The 23,302-nt window shown below is 44.3% G+C and overlaps 1 pseudogene; it reads left to right on the top strand.

The window, feature by feature from the left end:
• The window catches only part of LOC133629337 (DNA-(apurinic or apyrimidinic site) endonuclease-like), a 41,470-nt pseudogene extending 21,995 nt beyond the window's left edge, over window positions 1–19,475 (top strand).
• The last annotated feature ends 3,827 nt before the right edge of the window (window positions 19,476–23,302 follow it).

The raw sequence follows: 23,302 nt of genomic DNA, 5'->3' as shown, positions 1-23,302 counted from the left end.
TTACATAGTGAAATGGAAATGTCTGGTTTGATTTTTAAAACATTGTCATTCATTTTCTACTGCATTAGATCACAGAAACATAGACTCACTGAGGCTGTAAGGGACCACTGAAAATGGCTCACACAGCTCCAAGTAAGACAAGATGTTTCTGCTTCTATGAAACTTTTGGACCTTTCACCGTGCGTTGCTGCACATCCATTTGTCTCCAGCTTGGTGCACGGTTCCTTGGGCCTGTACCATCTGCATTGAAGAGGTGATATGGTGTTAAAAGCTTCTGTTTGAAGCATTGAAAGGCCCGTTTTGCGGTTTTTAGTTTTGCCCTAAATTCTGAAATAGTACAATGACTAAGATTCTAAACAGTTGTCTCATGCTATACTGTAACTCTTTTGTACATACACACCTAGCCACTAGCACTTATCTTGTGTCCTGGGTGGAAGAAGGCACAACTTGTTTTTGAGCTACTGAAAACATACCAGAGATGCTCCAGACAGCTTCATCCAATGTTGTTAATACTTGGGCAGAACAAAGAAGCAGCTAAAAGTGTGAAAATCTGAGGAAGTAAGAATACTTCTGTCGTCTGAATGACACTTGAATGCAGTGTAGGCTGTCTGAGTTGTTTGTGACCAGAATGTTCAGAATGTTTTTGTGGTTGTTGATTGAGTGGCAGAACTACAAGTGAGTTTTCCAAAGACAGAGCTAGTAAAATGCTTGTTTGACTGCTCTGTGCCACACAGTGCAGAAATTAATTTGACCTAATATTTTGAGAAAGCTACTGTATATCCTGAGGTGTCTTCTCATGGAACTTCCAGTCAGTGTGGTATAGAGCTGAACAATTGTATAAAATGTTACAAGGATGATCTGAATTCTTCTGTGACTCAAAACATAATCATTTGGGGATTGAAAATGTTGGGAAGTCTCTAAGACCAGACATTCTGAGCATGACATGAAACTGGAAAAACATCACTCTTTGTGAAAAGTCTAGTGATTTGGCAGCACTGCAAATGTCCATGTTTTGGGGCTTTTTTTAAGACTATCTGAGGTAGTGCACTGTGCTTATGGAGTGTGAAACTTCTTCAGTGGTACTTCAGTGAGAAACTTCAACACTGACAAATCATCAAAAATCACACGTATAAGAAAATACCGATGTGAGATTTTGATTGTGATGGGTTTTAATTTTGCTTCTGGAAGCTGTCAGAAATTCACACCCTTTGTGAGAGTTGTATATTGTACATTATAAGTTTAACAGAAGATTTAGGATTTACCAATGTTCTTTGGCATATAACAATGCTTCGTGCTTCTTAAAAGAAGAAATACACAGTAAAGCATGTCTAGATTACATGAATTACCAGCCCTCTGGTTTGTATCCACCTTTAGGTTGTACAGCCTTGTATGGACAGTGAAAGAACCGCTGTGTTACTCAAAATACTGGCTTTTACCCACAGTAATCTTCAGAAGGTGCTGACATTCACTAATTCAGGAGATGAGGCAGAAATGGTTCATCGGGTGAGCATCATTTTACACGGGTAAGTGGGGTTTTTAATTATTAAGATATAACAAACTAAAATATCTTGACTTCTAAGAATAAAGGAGGTTTGTGAATTTGTAATTTAACTACTTCTGCTAAAAATAGCCCAAACCCTGCCCTTCTGCCAGCTAGAAGAAAGGCTGACAGGAATGTCTGACACAGAATGCATTCATGATGACATTTTTAACTATGTTCTGTCTCATTTTGATAAATCCCAATATGGTTCCTCCCCACAGTTACAGCTGTGGATATTGGGTCCCTCCTTCGGGACACGGCCTGCTCTGGCCATAGTGATAAAGAAGGAAATCACTGCCCCTGGCTCGGGGCCATTAATGAAGTGAATCGCTGCCCCTGGACTGGGGCCAGCTTTAGCAAAATGAGTCTCTACCGCTGCTGCAGGGTCTTTAAAGAAATGCAAACAAATCTCAGCTTCCCCAGGTCTCTCCATAGAATGCAGGGAGGTCTCTGCTCCAGCACACCTCCTCCTCTCTTTCATCACTGACCTTGGAGTCTGCATGGTTGTTTCTCTCACTGTTCCTACTCCTTGCACCACCACCAGCCAGAAGAAGAAAGGGCAGAAGAAAGAAGAATGGAGGAAGAAACCTCCTCTTCAGGCTTCTCTTAAAAAGTGATGATGGAGGCTCATTGGCTCAGCCCCAGCAGTGGGTCTGGCTCAGAGCTGGGGAGAGCTGCGAGCAGCTTCTTACAGGAGCCATCTTTACAGCCCCTTCCCCCTCACCAGAAAAGGCTGTCATGGCAAACCATGACAAAGTGGTTGGGGAAGGACCTTTTTTCTTAATGCTTAAATCAGTGGATGGAGAGATGGAAACAGCCACTGTTAAAGTGATGTCACACTTCACATGCTTCGAGTAGTACACTTACAAGTGTGTATAAACCGTGTGCTTAGCTTTAACAGATGAATGCATGCAGTCTTTGGAAGTTACAGATGCCACTTGTGTGACACATTTCAGTTTTCCTTCTCCAAGAATCTTTGCTCATCGTGTACACAGCATGCCTGACAACTTCTGTAATGCGATAAAGGTTTGACAAACCGTTACCAGGTTCATACTGCATTTGATCACAAAGTAGTGGATACACAGAAGCTGTTAAAAATACGTGTGTATTTGTTTTAGGATTCTTCTGTAGACCAAGATATCACAAAGGCAAAGTCAGTCGTTCTGTTAAGAGAAAACAACGAGTGTGATGCACTTGGGATCCTCCGCTATTCGCAGCAGGCAGAAGCTGAAGTTCCCCCAGAACTGCCTGGTTTGACTGCCAAGGTGCTAAAAGATGAAGAATACCAGAAATTGTCAAGGCCACTGTGTACCCATCTTAAAACATTTGGGGCTTGCAGGTAAGGAATTGCCAAGCTTTCTTACCACCCATACTGGTGTAGGAAGGTGGTATATGCCTCAATGATGCTGCTTCTGTTTTCTTGCTCAATTTTCCTGTTGGATACTTTCATGAAACCATTTTTTGCTCATGACTCTTTTTCTTGTGGTTACTTTTGCATCAGTTTCACTCTTCTTAGATACTGCTACGAAAATCAAAATACCAACATTTTCTGGAGACCAATCTCATGTAGCCTGACAGGATATCATAATTCATTGTCATTCCTGCCCGAGTGTTCTTGAGGGAACTTCAGGCTCTTTTTTGATTAGTATTCTAGCCCATAATTGCCCAAGGCTTATGCTTTGCTCTCTCCTCTGTTGTCTTCTGTCCCTCCAGATTAGGTAAGTAGATGACTTCTCTGAGCTGTGTCTAACTGGATTCTAACAGGGCCTTGGATGAAGCCCTCAGATATTCCTTCTCGTGTGGATGACCCTTGTTGCAAGTAACACAAAATTCAGTGTTAGTATTTGTTTTATTCTGAAACTAGTTTCCTGGTGGATTTTGGTTTTATTGTATAAACTTGTCCAACAAGAGCTTTTTGACCACTTCTGTCTAATCTCCAGTCATTGGTGCTACTTGAAACAGAAATTGAATACTGAGGGCTGATGAAATGTTAGTGTGAAAAGATGTTGTAAGCCACATCAAAAATAGTTTACAAGTAAAAGGGCTTTGTTCTAAAACCAGTTTTTAAATATGTAGAAACAGAACAGTGTGTCTGGATCTTCATCAAGTTAATTTACAAATAGACATGCCCCAGCATATCCCAGATACAGTGACACAAACACCTGGATATCTGATGGTAAGTTACAGTTATTGCTTTTTCCCTTGGTTTAGTGTACCAGGAACACATCTTAAATACCTCCTTAGCATATTACCTTCATGTTAATGTAGTACATATCCCACATCTCTTGGGTATTTGGGAGATTTTTAGCTTTTTTAGTTTCTCTGTTGCTTAAGTGTGTGTCAGATTTTCCCTTAATCTTTAGCTTGACCTAAAATTGTTTTGTATCTGGTTCAGAGTTTACCTTAGCTTTTCTCCTGCATTGGAGCCTCATGTTCTATGGGAAGAGGGCATTTGTTCTGTTTATTCCTTTCCTCTATCAATTTAGAACATAAACCAAAATAGGCAAAGATTAAAGGTCCTGTAAATGTCATTATTTTTGTAGTAGAGCAAACACAATCCTCTGGAGTGAAGAAACGTTACAGTGGAAGATCATGCCTGTTTCACAAGAGTTAAAGGGAGGATTTTTCCTTCTCTGTCACGTTGATGCAGACTTCCTGAAAAATGAGTATATTCTGGCCTTGTCAATTGAACCAAATATTTTCTCTATTTGCACTGTCCATAGACATGGGATATAAATTCTCTCTTCTAGATGGAGCAGTTGCTTCCTACTAAGGTGTCATTGTGGTTTTGAAAACAGTTTTGATAGAATCCTGTTACATTCAGACTGCCATTTTTAGTAGTTAAATAGTCATGAAACCTTCCTGGTTACTGGTTTGACTTTGCTATAGTGGCTCTTCACATCTCAGTAACAGTTTGTATGTCAAAACTCCCTTTACTTGGCTTTTCAGTCCCGACTTTACTAGATAGTCTTCCTGTACAGCAGTACTGTAGAGTCTGTCTCGTCTCCACCTTGGATAATGATTGCTGAGGGCAGGTGTGTAGACACTGGTGCTTCCTTTCAAGGTTAGTACTTGGATCTGAGAACTGCTGGGTGCTTTCCTTTTTGGATGAGCTGCTTACACTTTGTTCCTGTCCTGTCTTTAGCTAGAATTCAGGTGTGCTCAAGTCATGCAATCAATGGGTGTTCCCCATTCCCAAAAATCATAGGTTGTGAGAATAGACAATAAAAACTGGGTGGATTCCTTGGTGTCACTCCATTTCTGCCTAATAAATAAGCTTTTGTTGGCAGCTGGTAGTTGAAACTCGTTGATAACCTATAGATACAGTTTGAGTGCTTGAAACCTGGACAGATTTCATAATACTCCTGTTATAAACTTGTACTTCCCTTTTGTGCACTCAAGACAGCAGTTGTGGCCCCTTTCCTCATCTAGTTCTGCTTCTGCTGACTGCAGAGCCTGGATATATGTCTTACAAATCAGTTGTCGATTGGATAAGTGTTCACTGTCTCTTTTGTTTAGAACTCGGTATCATGTTGCTTTCCTTTAAGAATCTCTAGTTGCACTGTGAGAGTTTTAGGGTTTTAGTAAGTGGAAATTACCTTTCTGGTCTTCTTTTCTGTCTGGCCTCATACACTCAGCTGTATCTCAGTACTTGTGCCTAGCATGAGCCTTTGGATGAAATGCACCCAGCATTTTGTGAATTGGTGTTCTTGATAGCTTATGTCAAGCATTTTCTGTGCAAAAAGAGGGAAGGCGTCACGCTTCCCCAGTCAGTTCTTGTAAATCTCATTGTAAGGTTGGAGACCACTTAAAATTAAGCTTGGATGATGTGAAATGCCTTAGTGGTTAGTAGCTTGACAGGTAATACTGTAGTTCACTAGTGTTCATTTAAGTGGAATACCACCAAGACCTAATAGATCTTGCTCTATAAACTTGTGTCCAGTCTGGACTGGGCTATGGACAGTTACTATTCATAAGGATTCATTCATTCAGGATTATTCCTAATCTTTGGAGTAATAAGAGGTCATCATCTTCTGAAATGCATGTGTACAGCAGTATTTGTCATCTCTTTAGGCTGGAAAGAGGTAGGTCACCTTCAATATGAAAACGTCTCATTAACTTAAACCATCAGTTGTCTTTTTTATAACGTATTTTATACTTTCAGATTTTGCCTCTCCACGTTGTAAATTCAACAAACTACTTTGGTCGAAGAGTAGATCAGCAGAAGGACCAATATACAATTCTTGCTGAAGGAATTAATGGGTATTTTAAGGAACCTGGTAATAAGATTGCTGTTAAAAATGTGGAGAAGCTGGCATTTCATGGTTTATGTCAGAAAACAGTTGTTCACAGGTAAAAATGTGGATTTGTTTTGGTTTAAATTATTCATGTGCTCTTTTTAATACAAAGTAGTTTAGAACTTTTACTGCTAAGTTAAAGTTAACCCACCATGAAAACTAGCAAAAAAATCTCTGCTGTACAAATTGTTCTTTAAAAAGCTCTCCCATGCTGCCTGTACTGAAGGGAAGCCAGAATGGCTCCACATACACACCACTGAACATTGTGCTGTGAAAGTTTAATCTTTTTTAGACACAAGGAGGTGAAGAAACTTTACAACTATAATAATTCTTTGTTTCCTCTCCAGCTCTGAAGGGCTCAGGTGCTAGATATTTCCCCAAAAGAGAAGGAAAATATGTTCTGTAGTGTCAAAATTAACTATATAGATGAAGGCAGAACATGTCAAGTCCAAAGTTACCAGCTGCTTCACTCACCTGCCAAGTTTCAGTGTCTGCCACCTCAGGCTGGGGAATTTGTAGAGTGACACCCATTGGTAATGAACTGGAGTGGAACCCAAAGGTAATATTTATCAGATTTTCAATGGTATGTTCTTTTATTTCTCTTTGTGTGTTATTTTCTGTAAGAAAGCAGTAATGAACTGCAAACTTAGTTTTCAAAATTAACTCCTCATTAGTATTGACAAGAAATATCTACTATTGGCCAGATTCTGAGAAGTCAGCTTTCTTGGTTTGTTTTCCTGCAAAATCAAGTGAGATTTATGCGATTTTTTTTCTTCAATTCTTCTGAATTCAGTATCTTCTTCCAGAAAACGTTATTGCTGCTTTTGCATCTGTGGGGATTCAACGGGGGAAGGGTAGCCTCTGTAAATGAAGCTGTGTTTGAGTACTGTCCCATTCAGGAAGCTCCTTCCTTAATGAGTAACAAAATCTGGTTTTATTTGTTTAATACTCGTGTCATGTTTAAGCTTGGAAGATTTGTTTCATTACAGTTATTGTAAAGTTAAGTTGGAATTCACCTCAAGTGCAGTGACTTTGTTTTTCCTTAGGTAACTAATTCTATTCATCAAACAGTTAAAGGAGAACTACACAAAGCAAAAGTAGTACTGACCTTGGGAAACACAACTGGGACTGACCCAATGGGAGGTATAGAATTGCAGCATTACAAAATATTTGTATCTAAACTCCTTTACCAAGAGCACCTGTTCTTTTCTTTGCTTCTGTCCGTTCCAAGTTCAATTTGATTCCACACGGTATTCAGGTAGTACTGTTGGATAATTTACTGTGGTGGCATCTGACCCCTGGAACAGGTTTCTCAGAGACTGTAGAGTCTCTGTCCTTGGAAATCATCAGAAGCAACCAGCATGTGGTCCTGGGCACGTGATTCTAGGTGTCCCTGCTTGAGCAGGGAGTTTGGATGAAATTATCTCCAGAGGGCCATTCCAGCCACAGCCATTCTGTGGTAAACTGAGATAACTTCTCATGGCAATAATCTCAGGCATGGGATGAAATTGTTTTAATTATTGGTTTTCTCAGAGTCAACTCTTCAGGTTTTCCTGAAATGAAAATATTACAGTCAGTGCCATGTTTGTATTGTTCTGTCAGTTCCCTGGCCTGTAATAAAGGCACTGGCAAATATTCTTCTGGGTAAGACTGACTAGAAGGTAACAGCCCTCCATGCAATGAGTGTTTCCTCTGAGCATTCTCCTATTCTCCCATTCTCCCAAAACCTTGTTGGTAGGAGATTCACTTAGAGATGAGTTTTGCTTAAAGAGTTGGTTATTTTTTAATTGTCTGGACAAGTTCATCAGAAAGGCCACCCCTCCATCTCAGGATCGTGACGTGCCTCTTGTGGCTGCTTGGTCCTGTCCAAGAGTACAGTTAGGTAGTGTTTTGGAATGTGTGATGCTGTTTTCCATCTGACCATTCAGTCCATTTCAGATGAAAAATACAGTGGAAACGGGGAATTCCTGGAAGTAATTCTCTTTAGCAGCTTCCTTTTCTATATGGCACATCTCAGCCTTTTTCTGATTGCTATGCTATTGTTTAGAGTTTTTCTAACTGTGTCCCCCCAGCAGTTTTCTTCTATGTTTTGGTCTAGGAAGTTATTCTGTGTGGTGAGTATTTCAGCTGTAGCTTGTGTAATCAGGGCTCAGATTGTTTACTTGGTTGCTCTCTTGGTTGTGTTCCATGGAGTTAACTACGAGTTCCTTACGACACTATTATGATGAAAAAGATGGCAATATCTGGGGAAGAATTAAACATGGGAACGTGCCTGTTGGGACATTGGGAGAAAACCAATTACTTACAGGTATCAATAAACGGGTACATGTTTAAAGTTTCACTTAGAGTAGCTTAGAGTTAGAGAGAGACTACTGATGAATTATGGTTTCAACTTGGTGTGTTTTGTAATCCAAGGTCCGGGTTACCAGGCTTCCAGACTTGAAGATGTCAGTTAACGAATACGACGTTCAATCTGAGGTTTTGCCTACAGGTCTGGGAACTGACAATGCAGAACATAGAACACAACTTCAGAAGCTGTGCAGCCACATGAACATATTGGACATGCAGCAAACTTGGAGCACTTGTAAGAATTTACAAGGTTTTTTGAGCATACACTTTATGAAAAAAGAATGCTACAATTAAGGAGATGTTTTCATGATTGATATTACTGACTGTGTGTTTCGTTTGAACACAGAAACAATAGTGTTTGTAATATGTCTGCATTCCTGTGACTGTCTGTAGTGGGTCTGGGATGGTAGTGACTTTCCACAGCAGCTCCTGCAGTGCTGTGCTTACTGTTGATATCAATATTATGACTACCGCTCGCACAGCATCAGGGCTGTCCCTCCAGCACTCCTTCCCCCACCTTCACCAATAGCTGTGGGTGGGCATGATCTTGGGAGGGACTATGTCCAGGACAGCTGACCCAGGCTGACCAAGGAGATATTCCATACCCTATGACATCAGCTCAGGAATATAAACTGGGGCAGAGGAGCAGGAAGGGGAGGCGAGATGCATTTCTGGCCTTCCCAAAGCAACCGCTACGCGTACCGCAGCCCTGCTTCTCGGGAGGTGGCCGGACATCGCTGCTGATGGGAAGTGGAGAGGAACAGCTTTATCTGCTTCTGCTTTGCTTCCCGCGCGCGGCTTTGCTGCTTCTTTATTAAACTGCTTTTATCTCAACCCACGAGACTCCCATCTTATTTTCTCCCCTTCCCTGGCTTGCTGAGGAGGTGGGGGACAGAGTGGTGTGATGGGCACCTGGCATCCAGCCAGGCCTAAACTACCACACCTACTTACCACTGTAGTTGGGGTCTGTGTACCTGCTTTCTTGTAGTGTCCACACGCAGTGGCATAACTTCTACTGGCAGCCTGTGTGTTTTCAATGGGAACTGAGCAGCCCAAGTGCATGGGATTGGAGATAAGTCCCACAGGAAAGCAGCTGCAAACGTGACACAGTGCAAGATGATAGACTACAATGGGCCCTACTTACCACTATAGGTGGGGTCTGCCTTCCTGCTTTCTTGTAGCTCCCATACGCAGTGGTAGAGCTTAACCGATACCATGTATTTTTTCAATGGGAGCTGAGGAGTCCCAGTGGGTGGGAATGGAGATAGTTCCCTCAGGAAAGCAGCTGCAAATGTGACACAGTGCTGGCTGATAGACTACATGGGGACATCACAGCACACGTGGGCACTGCAACGGGGTTCAGTGACATTGCCACACATGTGGCAATTGCAGAGAGACTGTGTGACATCACAGCTCATCTGGGCACTGCTACAGTGCTCTGTGACATCACAGCAGACGTGGGCATGGCAACAGTTCTCTATAACATCACATCACCTCTGGACACTCTAACAGTGCTCTGTGACATCACAGCACATGTGGGTACTGCATCCAGGCTGTGTGACATCATAGAATCCTAGAATGGTAGGGGTTGGAACGGACCATTAGAGATCATCTAGACCAACCCCCTCCTCCAGAATCAAGTTCACCTAGATCAGGTCGCACAGGAACGTGTCCAGACTTGTGCTGAATCCTGCAAGAAAGGAGACTCCACAAGCCCTGTGGGCAGCCTGCTCCTGTTCTTTCTCTTCCACGGACGTTTGACATCACAGCACAACTGAACACTGCAACAGTGTTCTGTGACATCACAGGACGTGTGGGCCCTGTAACAGTGCTCTGTGACATCACAGCACTCCAGGGCACTGCAAGAGTCCTCTGTGACATCACAGCACAAATGGACATTGATACAGTGCTCTGTGACCTGACAGCACATCTGGGTACTACAAGAGTGCTCTGTGACATCACAGCACAGATGTGCACTGTTACAGTGCACTGTGACATTACATCTGAGTACTCAACAACTGCTCTTACATATATCAGCAAGACTGGGCACTACAACAATGCTCTGTGACATTACAGCACATGTGTGACATGACAGCACATCTGGGCACTTCAATAGTGCTCTGAGACTTCACATAGTATCTGGGCACTGAAAAGACACTCTGGCATCACAGCAGACGTGGGCACTGCAACAGTGCTCTGAAACATATCACAAGAGGACATTGCTACAGTGCTCTGTGAGATCACAGTAGATGTGGGTACTCAATCACTGCTTTGATATATAACAGCACATCTGGGCACTGCAACAGGGCTATATAACATCACTGCACATGTGGGCACTGCACCAGTTTCCTGTGAAATCATAGGACATCTGGGCACTGACATGTGTGACATCCAAGATCATTTGGGCATTGCAGAGAGACTCTTTGACACCACAGCACTTCTGAGTGCTGCAACAGTTCTCTGTGACATCACGTATGGGTTCTGTGATGTCACATCACCACTGGGCACTGCAACAGTGCTCTGTGACATAACAAGACATCTGGGAACTCAATCACTGCTCTGATATATAACAGCATATTTGGGCACTGCAACAGTGCTGTGTGACATCACAGCACATGTGGGCACTGCAACAGGGCTATGTGACATCACAGCACATGTGGGCACTTCAACAGTTTCCTCTGAGATGACAGGACACCTGGGCACTGACGTGTGACATCCAAGACCATTTGGGCATTGCAGAGAGACTCTGTGACACCACAGCACTTCTGAGTGCTGCAACAGTTCTCTGTGACATCACATCTGGGAAGTGCAACAGGTCTGTAAACCTGGCTATGTGACATCACAGCACATCTGGGAACTGCAGTGAGACTCTCTTACATCCAGCACATCTGGACACTGCAACAGGGCTCTGTGACATCACAGCACATGTGGGTACTGCAACAGGACTCTGTGACATTGCAGCACATTTGGGAATTGCAGAGAGGCTGCGTGACATCACAACTCATCTGGGTACTGCTACAGTGCTCTGTGACATCACAGCAGACGTGGGCATGGCAACAGTTCTCTATAACTTCACATCACCTCTAGACGCTGCAACAGTGCTCTGTGACATCACAGCACATGTGGGTACTGCATCCAGGCTGTGTGACATCATAGAATCCTAGAATGGTAGGGGTTGGAACGGACCATTAGAGATCATCTAGACCAACCCCCTCCCCCACAATCAAGTTCATATACTGCACTTCGGAGCCTGTTCAGGGTTTTTTCCCAAGAGGAAGTAAATACTTATACACATCTTGTTTTCCCATCACATGCATGTTTGGATTTGGTTCAGGAACCTCGTAGGGTTTTCCATACGTAGTTACTGACATTCCACTTCGAGCTTTCACTCTTATTTTTGTAGCAATGCAAGTGGAAGTGCCTGAGGCCATTTCAATTTAGCATCCTGACAGATTTTTCTAATCTCTCTTTTTAGGGTCTGATTCATTCTTTCCACTTTTCCACTCAATTGCTGTCTCCAAGGGGCATGTAAATCCCAGGAAATTCCTAGGACTTGGCTTACCTCTTGTACCACATTGGCCATGAGATGTGGTCCTCTGTCTGAAGATATTCCAAATGGAACTCCAAACCTTGGAATAATTTCTTGCAGGAGCCATTTAACTGTTTCTGTAGCTTGATTGGTGCGCCAGGGAAAGACTTCTGGCCATCCTGAAAAGGTGTCAACCCCAACCAACACATATTTATATCCATTGCATTTAGGTAATTCTGTAAAATCAATTTGCCAATAATCTCCTGGTTCCACTCCAATTTTTATTTTGCCCATCTGTGCCCTTTTTTTTACTATTGGATTGTTCTTTAAACAAATTTCACATTTCACAATTACTCATTTGGCCATTTCCAACATTTTATTGATATTACACTTCTTTTCAGAAGCTGAGTCATAGCTTCTGCACCCCAATGACACTCCCTGTGCTTTGTTTGCAAAATCTCTCTCATGACTAAGGGAGGCAACACTACCTGACCTGTACTTGTCGTCCACCATCCTTCTGAATTTTTCTCTGCATTTAGTAACTCAGACAATTTCTCATCCTCCCCGGAATGTTTTGGTGGCTCCCTAGGAAGTGCTACTGTTCTGGTGGGGATGATTGCCATTTGTGAGACTGTGTGTTGTGCTATTTTACTCTCCTTGAGTTCCCTGTCTGATGTACTTTACAGTGCATGATTGCCACTTGAACTGGTTCCTGCACTGCCACTAGCAGTTGCAAGATTTCCTTTTGATGCTTATTGTTTGTTCCCTGGGAAGACAGTAGTCCTCTTTCTTTCCACAGGGTGCCATGGACCTGACTACTCCAAAAGCATATTTTGAATCAGTCCAAATACTAACTCGTTTTCCTTTACTGAATTCCAAAGCACTTGTCAATGCAATCAGTTCTGCCTTCTGTGCAGAAGTTGTGCTTGGCAATGCATTTGCTTCTATTATCATGTTTTCAGTTGTTACCACATATCCTGCATGGCGAGTTCCATTCATGACAAAGCTGCTGCCACCTGTGAACAGTTCCCATTCAGGGTTTTCAAGAGGATCATCCTTCAGGTCCTCTCTGCTGGAATATGTATGTTCAATGGTTGCAATGCAGTCATGTTCCAGCTGTTGCTCTTCCTGTGAAGTGCTCAGAAACACTGCGGGATTTAGAAGATGAGTTGTTTTCAACACCACATCATCCTGCTCAGTGAGAATTACCCGGTATTTCATCATTTGGCTCGGGGATAACCAATGTCCCCCCTTTTGCTCCAAGACTGTGGTTACCATATGTGGGACACAGACTGTAACAGTCCTTCCCAAGGTCAGCTTTCTTGCTTCTTGGATCAGTGTGACAGTTGCACCTACTGCTCGCAGGCAGGAAGGTCATCCCTTGCTCACCAAGTCCAGTTGTTTGGAAAAATATCCCACCAGTCTCTTCCAGCTTCCTAGTTTCTGTGTCAGAACTCCTAGAGACAAATGCTGGTTTTCATGAACAAATAACTGAAAGTCTTTGGTTCAATCTGGCAAGCCTAAGGCTGGGGCTGTCAGCAGAGCTATTTTAAGCTTCCGGAAAGCTTCCTGCTGTTCTTTGCCCCATGTAAAAGGGTAGATTTTTGGGCTTCATATAATGGTTTGACTATAAGACCATAATCCATGATCCAGAGCCTGCACCATCCTGTCATTCCCAAAAATGCCAGCAACTCCTGCACAGTGTGTGGTTCCAGAATAGCACAAATCGCTTCCTTTCCATTTGTGCCCAGCCTCCGTTCTCCTTTTGAAATTTCAAGGCCCAAATATATCACTCTTTGGCTGCTATTTGAGCTTTTTCTTTTGATACCTTGTACCCGTTTAATCCCCAAAAGTTTAAAAGTTCAATGTTACTTGTATGCAGGCTGACCTTTCCCTTGTGGCAATTAGGGTGTCATCCACATATTGGAGAAGCAGATGCTCTGGTCTCGGTTTCACTGTCTTTTCATTAGTCCAGAGTTCCAGTTCTTTTGCCAGTTGTCTTCCAAAGATAGTCGGGCTGTTCTTGAATCCTTGTGGTAGCCGTGTCCATGTTAACTGCACCTTGCGTCCTGTTTGGGGGCTTTCCCACTCAAAAGCAAATAGTTCACGACTTTCCTTTTCCAAAGGGATACAAAAGAAAGCATCTTTTAAATCAAGCACTGTAAACCACTGATCATTTTCTCTCAGAGCTGTGAGTAAGGTATATAAATTTGCTACAACTGGATGTATATCTTTCACAATCTGATTTATGGGCCTTAAGTCCTGAACTAACCTATACTCTCCATTCAGTTTCCGTACTGGTAAAATAGGTGTGTTATCCTCTGACTGACATTCTTCTAGAATTTGATAGTTCAGAAATTTGTCAATTGGTACTTTTAATCCTTGTTTTGCCTCAGGTTTTATTGGGTATTGTCTCACCCTGACCGATTTTACTTTTTTTTTTATTTCAATTTTTACTGGTTGTGTCAATTGTGATTTTCCTGGAATCTCAGTTTCCCACACCATTGGGATCGCTGCATTCTCCACTTCTGGAGGTAATTCTAGCACCTTTAGTTTTTCTTTTATCATCAATATTTGTCCTGTCTTTGATGTAAATATTTTTAGTAACAAGTCTCCCTTTTCAAAGACAATTTGTGCATTTAATTTAGGCAACAAGTCCCTCCCCATCAGGGGTATGGGACATTCTGGAACATACAAAAATTCATATGTTATCACTTTATTGCCAAATTGCAAATTTAAGGGTTGCAAAAATGGACCATTTTCCTCTTTCCCTGTGGCTGCCACAATATTTGCAGTTTTAGTTCCTTTTGTGCCTCTACATGTATTTAAAACTGAATGCATTACTCCCATGTTTATATTGGGTTCTGTTCTCTGTTGGGTTTTTTTTCCCTTTTTTTGGTGGGGTTTTTTTCCTCTTTTGTTTTTTTTTTATCTTTCCAACTTTATCTGGATGCTCCTTATAGTATTGATCAGTTGATTTTTTCTCAGAGAATGAAATCAGAAGGTGAGAAAGGCACTTTCATGTGTACTGGCTCACCCTGCCCAACCCCTTGCCTTAATGGGGCAATTATATGCTGTTTGACTTTAGAATTTAAGGGGATCTTTAAGGTGGTTATTAAATGAGTACAGCATTGAGTGCTCATGGACACCAATGAGGAAGATTCCGTGTCAGAGTCCTCGTTTTTCCACATTACTATTATCTGAACAGGACTGGGAGCCCTCCCTAGAACCAGCCCTCCAGGATGTATCCTTGTCAGGTTGCTGGGTCCCTGTTCAGGTTCATGTTGGGAAGCGGGTAAGTGAGAGGGGGTGTATATATTGGAACAGATCTTCCCCCTTAAGGGTCAAATGTTTAAGACACATTTTTGCTGCAGTGCATGGGGAGCAATGGTTTTGAACCTTTTGTTTTTCTACTGTGAGTGACATTACCCAATTTGTTCATTCAGATTAAGGTCCTCTGGAGAGCCTGTTCCAGTGCTTCACCTTCCTCTTCCACGGACGTTTGACATCACAGCACATCTGAACACTGCAACAGTGCCCTGTGACATCACAGGATGTGTGGGCCCTGTAACAGGGCTCTGTGACATCACAGCACTCCAGGGCACTGCAAGAGTGTTCTGTGACATCACAGCACAAATGGACATTGTTACAGTGCTCTGTGACCTTACAGCACATCTGGGCACTGCAAGAGTGCTCTGTGACATCACAGCAAATCTGGGAACTGCAGTGGGAGTCTATTACATCCAGCACATCTGGGCACTGCAAGAGTTCTCTGCGACATCACATTTGGGAACTGCAACAGGGCTGTGTGATATTGCAGCACATGTTGGTACTGCAACGGGGCTCTGTCATTGCAGCACATGGAGGAATTGCAGAGAGGCTGTGTGACATCACAGCTCATCTGGGCACTGCTACAGTGCTCTATAACATCACATCACCTCTGGACGCTGCAACAGTGCTCCATGACATCACAGCACATGTGGGTACTGCATCCAGGCTGTGTGACATCATAGAATCCTAGAATGGTAGGGGTTGGAACGGACCATTAGAGATCATCTAGACCAACCCCCTCCTCCAGAATCAAGTTCACCTAGGTCAGGTCGCACAGGAACGTGTCCAGGCTTATGCTGAAGTCCTCCAAGGAAGGAGACTCCAAAAACCCTGTGGGCAACCTGTTCCAGTGCTCCGTCTTCCTCTTCCGCGGACGTTTGACATCACAGCACAACTGAACACTGCAACAGTGCTCTGTGACATCACAGGACATGTGGGCACTGTAACAGTGCTCTGTGACATCACAGCACAGGTGCGCACTGCAACAGGAGTGTGTAATACAACAGCCCATCTGGGCTTTGCAGCGGGGCTGTGTGACATGACAGCACTTTTGGGCACTGTAGCAGTGCTCTAAGACTTCACATCATATCTGGGCACTGAAACGGGACTCTGTGGCATCACAGCAGATGTTGGCACTGCAACAGTGCTTTGTGACATCACAGCACAACTAGGTACTGCAACACAGCTGTGTGACATTGCAGGAGATGTGGGCATTGCAGAGGATGTGCTGTGTGTGTTGCATCACAGCACATCTGGGCACCACTACACTGCTCTGTGACATCATTGCTTATCTAGGCACTGGAATGGGGCTCTGTGACATCACATCACATCCGGACACTGCGGCAGTATTCTGTGACGTCACATCACCTTTGGGCACAGCAACAGTGCTGTGTGACATCACAGGACATCTGGGCACTGTGGCAGTGCTCTAAGGCTTCACATCATATCTGGGCACTGAAACAGGACTCTCTGACATCACAGCACATCTGGGCACTGCAACAGTGCTCTATAACATCTTATCTCAACTGCACACTGCTACAGTGCTCTGTGACATTACAAGACATCTGAGCACTCAATCACTGCTGTGATATATAACAGCATCACTAGGCACTGGCACGGTGCTCTGTGACATCACAGCACATCTGGGAAAGGCAGCAGTGCTCTGTGACATCACAGAACATGTGCACAGTGCAACAGGACTGTGTAACACAACAGCACATCTGGGCTTTGCAGCAGGGCTGTGTGACATGACAGCACATCTGGGCACTGCAATAGTGCTCTGTGACATCACAGGACTAAAAAAGGTGCCTGAAATGGATGCAAAAAGCCTTAAAAAAACCCTTAAAAGTGACTAAAAATCACTCAAAATGAGCCAAAATGACCCAAAAAAATCTCTTAGACACAGATTCAAAGAAATTACTCAAAAAATGACCCAAAAGTGCCTCAGAACGACCCAAAAATGCCTCAGAACGACCCACAAAGAGACACAAAATGGTGCCAGAAATGGATGCAAAAAGGGCTTTAAAAACCACTTAAAAGTGACTCAAAATCACTCAAAATGACCCAAAATGACCCAAAAAATCCTCTTAAACACAGATCCAAAGAAATGACCTAAAAAATGACCCAAAAGTGCCTCAGAACAACCCAAAAATGCCTCAAAAACCCGACAGAAAATGGCGCCAGAAATGGATGCAAAAAGGCCTTAAAAAACCACTTAAAAGTGACTCAAAATCACTCAAAATGACCCAAAATGACACAAAAAAACCTCTTAAACACAGATCCAAAGAAATGACTCAGAAAATGACCCAAAAGCGCCTCAGAACAACCCAAAAATGCCTCAAAACCCCCCCATGAAATGGCGCCCGCCAAGAGACTCAACATGGTGCCTGAAACGGGCTCAAAACGGCCCCGAAACCGCCTCAAATCGCCCCAAAACCTCCCTTCCCCCCCCCCCCCCAAGGGGTCCAGGCCGATGCCCCCGAAGTCCTTTGCCTCCAGGAGACCAAATGTGGGTCCAAGTCGGTGCCAGAGGAGCTGCAGAGCCTCGGGGCCTTCCCTCACCAGCACAGCCCCAGCGACCGGCCCGGCTACAGCGGCGTGGGGCTGCTCAGCAGGACCAAACCCGTGGCTGTCACCTATGGCATGGGTGAGTAGCCAAAGCTGTGGCGCTGCTGGCCATTTCCAGGCCCTGGGTGGCCGCCACAGGCTCGCGGGAGACATTTTGAGGCCTTCAGTGGCCATTTGGGGCCTTCAGGAGCCATTTTGAGGCCTTAAGTGGCCATTTGGGGGCTTAAGTGGCCATTTTGAGGCCTTAAGTGGCCATTTGGGGCCTTCAGTGGCCATTTTCAGGCCTTAAGTGGCCATTTGGGGCTCTCAGGAGCCATTTTCAGGCCTTAAGTGGCCATTTGGGGCTCTTAATGGCCACCAGAAGCTCTCAGGAGCCATTTTGAGGCCTTAAGTGCCATTTGGGGCCCTTCAGTGGCCATTTTGGGCCTTAAGTGGCCATTTGGGGCCCTTCACTGGCCATTTGGGGCCCTTTAGGAGCCATTTTTAGGCCTTAAGTGGGCATTTTGAGGCCTTAAGTGGCCATTTGGGGCCCTCAGGAGCCATTAAAGCCACAAAAGTGACGTTTTAGGCCTCTAAAGTGACTCTTTAGGCCAGTAAAATGACTTTTTAGGCCAAAAAGTGACTTTTTGGGCCTCTAAATTGACTTTTTGGCCAGTAAAGTGACTTTTTAGGCCTCTAAAGTCCATTTTTGAGACTCTAAACCCCCTTTTTGACCTCTAAAGTGACTTTTTAGGCCTCTAAAGCCCCTTTTTGGGCAATAAAATGACTTTTAGAGCCATTAAAGTGACTCTTTAGACCTCTAAACCCTCTTTTTAGCTACTAAAGTATCTTTTTAGGCCTCTAAAGTGACTTTTGGGACACTACAGTGACTTTTTGGCTACAAAAGTGACTTCTTAGGCCTCTAGAGCCCCTTTTTGGCCACTAAAGTGACTTTTTGGGCCTCTAAAGCCCCTTTTTAGGCCTCTAAATGTCTTTTTAGGCCATTAAAGTCCCTTTTGGCTACGAAAGTGACTTTTTAGACCTCTAAACCCCCTTTTTGAGCTACTAAAGCCCCTTTTTGACCTCTAAAGTCCCTTTTTGGGCCCCTAAAGTGACTTTTTTGGCCACTAAAGGACCTTTTTGGCTACTGAAGTGACTTTTTGAGCCACTAAAGTGTATTTTTAGGCCACTGGACCCCATTTTTGACCTCTAAAGTGACTTTCTGAGCCACTAAAGTGCCTTTTTAGGCCATTAAAGTTGATTTTTGAGGACTAAAGTGACTTTTTGGGCCTCTAGAGCCCCTTTTTGGGCCCCTAAAGCCCCTTTTTATCCCCGTCTGTGTGTCCCCTTGCCAGGTGACCCCGAGCTGGACGCCAAGGGCCGCGTGCTGACGGCCGAGTTCCCTGCCCTGCGTGTCGTCTGCGTCTACGTGCCCAACTCCAGGTGAGGCCTGGGCGGCCTGAGCTTCCGGCAGGCCTGGGACGAGCGCTTCCACTCCTTCGTGTCCCAGCTGGACCGGTCCAAACCGGTCGCCATCTGCGGCGACCTCAACGTCGCCCACCAGCCCTTGGACCTGAGGAACCCGTCGGGGAACAAGAGGAGCCCCGGGTTCACGCGGGAGGAGAGGGAGGCGTTCGGGGAGCTGCTGGGGGCGGGCTTCCTCGACAGCTTCTAGGTGTTTAACCCATCACTGCCCAACGCCTTCACCTTCTGGACCTACCTGAGCGGGGCCAGGGCCAGGAACGTGGGCTGGAGGCTGGATTACTGCCTGTGGTCCCAGAGGGACAGGAAGGATCTGTGCGACAGCAGGATCGAGCAGCGGGCCAAAGGCAGCGACCACTGTCCCGTGGGGATCTACCTGGCACTGGAGGGGGCAGGCTGAGGGGCAAAAATGGGGTGGGAATGGGGCAAAAATGGGTCAAAATGGAGGGAAATGGGGGGAAATGGGGCAGAAATGGGGCAAAATGGGGTGGAAATGGGGCAGAAATGGGGCAAAATGGGGGGAAATGGTTCAAAAATGTCTGAAAATGGGGGGAAATGGGTCAAAAATGGCTGAAAGTGCGATAAAATTGGAGGATAATGGAATAAATGGGTCAAAATGGGTAAAAAATGGGGGAAAATGGAATAAATGGGTCAAAAATGGGTGAAAAATGGGGGGAATGGGTCGAAATGGGTCAAAAATGGCTGAAAGTGGGATAAAATTGGAGGATAATGGAATAAATGGGTCAAAAATGGGTCAAAATGCATCAAAAATGGGATAAAAGTGGGAGATACTGGGATAAATGGGGGGAAATGGGTCAAAAATGAGTCAGAAATGGCTGAAAATGGAGGGAAATGGGTCAAAACTGGGGGGAAATGGGTCGAAAATGGGTCAAATGGCTCAAAATGGGTCAAAAATGGGGGGAAATGGGTAAAAAATGGCTGAAAGTGGTATAAAATTGGAGGATAATGGAATAAATGGGTCAAAAATGGGTCAAAATGGGTAAAAAATGGGGGAAATGGAATAAATGGGGTCAAAAATGGGTCAAAAATGGTGGGAATGGGTCGAAATGGGTAAAAAATGGGTCAAAAATGGCTGAAAGTGGGATAAAATTGGAGGATAATGCAATAAATGGGTAAAAAATGGGTCAAAATGGGTCAAAAATGGGTCAAAATGGGTCAAAAATGGCTGAAAGTGGTATAAAATTGGAGGTTAATGGAATAAATGTGGTAAAAAATGGGTCAAAATGGGTCAAAACTGGCTGAAAATGGGATAAAATTGGGGGATAATGGAATAAATGGGTCAAAAATGGGTCAAAACTGGCTGAAAGTGGGATAAAAAACCAAAACCCCTTCCCAGTCCCTCCCAGTTCCCTTCAATTTGTCCCAGTCCCCTCCCAATTGATCCCAGTTCATCCCAGTCCCCTCCCAGTTCATCCCAGTTGCTCCCAGTTCCCTCCAGTTCCCCTCAGTTCCCTCCCAGTTCATCCCAGTTGCTCCCAGTTCCCTCCAGTTCCCCTCAGTTCCCTCCCAGTTCATCCCAGTCCCCTCCCAGTTGCTCCCACTTCCCTCCCAGTGCCCTCTCAGCTCATTCCAGTTGCTCCCAGTTCCCTCCCAGTTCCTCCCCAGTTCATCCCAGTTCCTTCCCAGTTGCTCCCAGCCCCCTCAGTCCCCCCCAGCTCATCCCAGTTGCTCCCAATTCCCTCCCAGTTGCTCCCAGTTCCCTCTCAGTGCCCTCCCAGCTCATCCCAGTTGCTCTCAGTTCCCTCCCAGATGCTCCCAGTTCCCTCTCAGTGCCCTCCCAGCTCATCCCAGTTGCTCCCTGTTATAGAGGAATCAGCCTCTAAAGCTTTCTTAACCAAACAGAATTTTATTAAACCAATTGTAGCAAGCGATAAAAGGGCAAACAGCGCTGGGTGACCGGGGGAAGTGCAACAGTTCCGCCACGGCACACACATTCATTCTTTGCATGTCCTTATATATGTTTTCCCCCCCTTCATGGGCTCGGACACTTTGACGAATGGGTCAGTTGGTCAGTCGACAGTGTCCACGCGTCCTCCTTGCTCATCTACCAGCTCCAGATTGGTGAAAAATGTTGCTGGGTGTTCCTGCCTTTGAAGTTTCGCTATTTTGTTGCACCTTCCCAGCGCTGCCCAGGTGTTGGCTTAACCACTTAACTACTATTACAAGACATAATAAAACTTACACAAACAGAGTCATTGCTTATAACAACATGCACAACACAACTGAATCCCACTCGATTTGCTCAACAATAACAATTTTTACCATCACCCATTACAATTCCCCCCTTTCCTTTTCACTCATTTATTTGTTGATCAAATCGAGTTACCGCATCTCTGGCTAATAAGGCCATTTCGGCTTCTTCATTAGTACCACGTTTCTGTAACAGCATAAGGTGTGCTTGCTCTATACGATTTTTAATTAGTTCAATAAATCGATTTAGGATACAGGGTCCAAAGATTGGTGTAAGGTAAGGAGGATTAGGGAGAGTGACCCAGCCCCTGGTTGGCTGAAAAGTCTGCCAGCGAAGTCTCATTTTGTTGAGGATTGTTCTATTTAACGGAGCTACTTCATTTTAGAAGTTTTCAGAGGCACTTGCTGATCCCCACAAGGATACCCCCCTGCCTTACCCTGGGCCTATTCCGTTGCTTTAGAATAGCCGGGTGAGTTATCTTCTCGGCAGCAGTTGTAGTCTTCAGGGGACTGCCTCCTAAATTCTCTCCTTGTTCTGCCACAATCCACTTTCCAATACTCAACCCAATAGGGCTATTTTCGAATACAAAGGCTTAGCCACTGTCCCGAATCCCCACAAAGTTTGGAATGTTCCCTGTATCTTTTCTTACCAAAATACTTCTTATACTTTCTCTTAGTTATCTCCCAAATGCCTGAACTTATAGTCTAGAAGGTACCTAAATAGTTTGCTACACTCTATATCCCTAGTTATAAATTCCTCCTCTAATTGTGGAACCATTTTGTACCGACCTCCTCTACAGTATTCGTTATCTAAGGTTTCAAGCTTTTTCACTGCTGTATCCCGCACCCGTTACACACGCGACATACCCACAGATTGCATTGCTTACATACATGACATGCAATGTGCGACTTATATGATTCTTTACAATTGTCCATAAGAAGCCTAGTATCCAGGGCTATGCGTCGCGTCTCTGTTTCCTCTTGAGAGTCAGCTTCAAATCGTCCGGTTTCCCGGCGACCTCCCAGTCTGTGTGCAGGACAGGACCCTTTATCCGACTAGCGTGTGTCCAACCTCTTTCCGCGGTGCAGACTGCAGTATTTGTGGTAAGTAAAACAAGGAAAGGTCCCTCCCAGCGAGGGGTTAACGATGATTCCTTCCATGTCTTTATGAGTACTTGATCTCCTGGTTTAATACTATGTATTGCTATATCTAAAGGTGGTCTCTGAACCACCAGGCCTCGTTTTAACAGTTCTTGCCTCCTTTTCATGAGCTCTATAAGGTATTCTTGCAACATCTTTTCTTCCACTTTAGGATGTTCTATTGGTTTTTCCAAATCATAGGGCACTCCGTATAACATTTCAAAGGAAGAAAGTCCTGTATCAGCCCTCGGTTGTGTCCTTATGTTCAAGAGGGCTAAGGGGAGACACTTCACCCAACTCATTTTGGTCTCTATCATTAATTTGGTTAGGCGCTTTTTAATTTCCCCATTCATCCTTTCAACTTTCCCTGAGCTTTGGGGGTGCCAAGGAGTATGATACTCCCCTTTACTTCCCAGAGCTTCTAACGTTTCTCGAATTATTTTGGAAGTAAAATGAGGCCCTCTGTCCGAATCGATAGCTGACATGACTCCATATCTAGGTATGATATGTTCTAATAATATTTTTACTACCGTCCTTGCAGTGGCCCGAGCTACTGGGAAAGCCTCTACAAAGTGAGTTAGGTGATCTATAAAAACTAGGAGATACTTATATCTGCCTACCTTTGGTAACTCCATAAAGTCTACCTGAATCCTTTCGAATGGCTTCTTGGCTAGTTGCCTTCCCCCAGGGACTCTTTCCCTAAGGTGCTGTTTATTTATCCTTTGACATGTTAAACATTCTCCAACAATTCTTTTTGCTAGATCATACACCCCCAGGGTCATATATTTATTGGCAAATTGATCTACTAGAGCCTGCACTCCCCAATGGGTTTGTCTATGAAACTCTCTCAAAACTCGCCAAGCTACTCCTTTCGGG

Source organism: Colius striatus, unplaced genomic scaffold, assembly GCF_028858725.1.
Source record: "Colius striatus isolate bColStr4 unplaced genomic scaffold, bColStr4.1.hap1 scaffold_40, whole genome shotgun sequence".
NCBI classification, from domain to species: domain Eukaryota; kingdom Metazoa; phylum Chordata; class Aves; order Coliiformes; family Coliidae; genus Colius; species Colius striatus.
The sequence above is the reverse complement of the archived record's forward strand: the minus strand, read 5'-3'. Positions and strand labels throughout refer to the sequence as shown.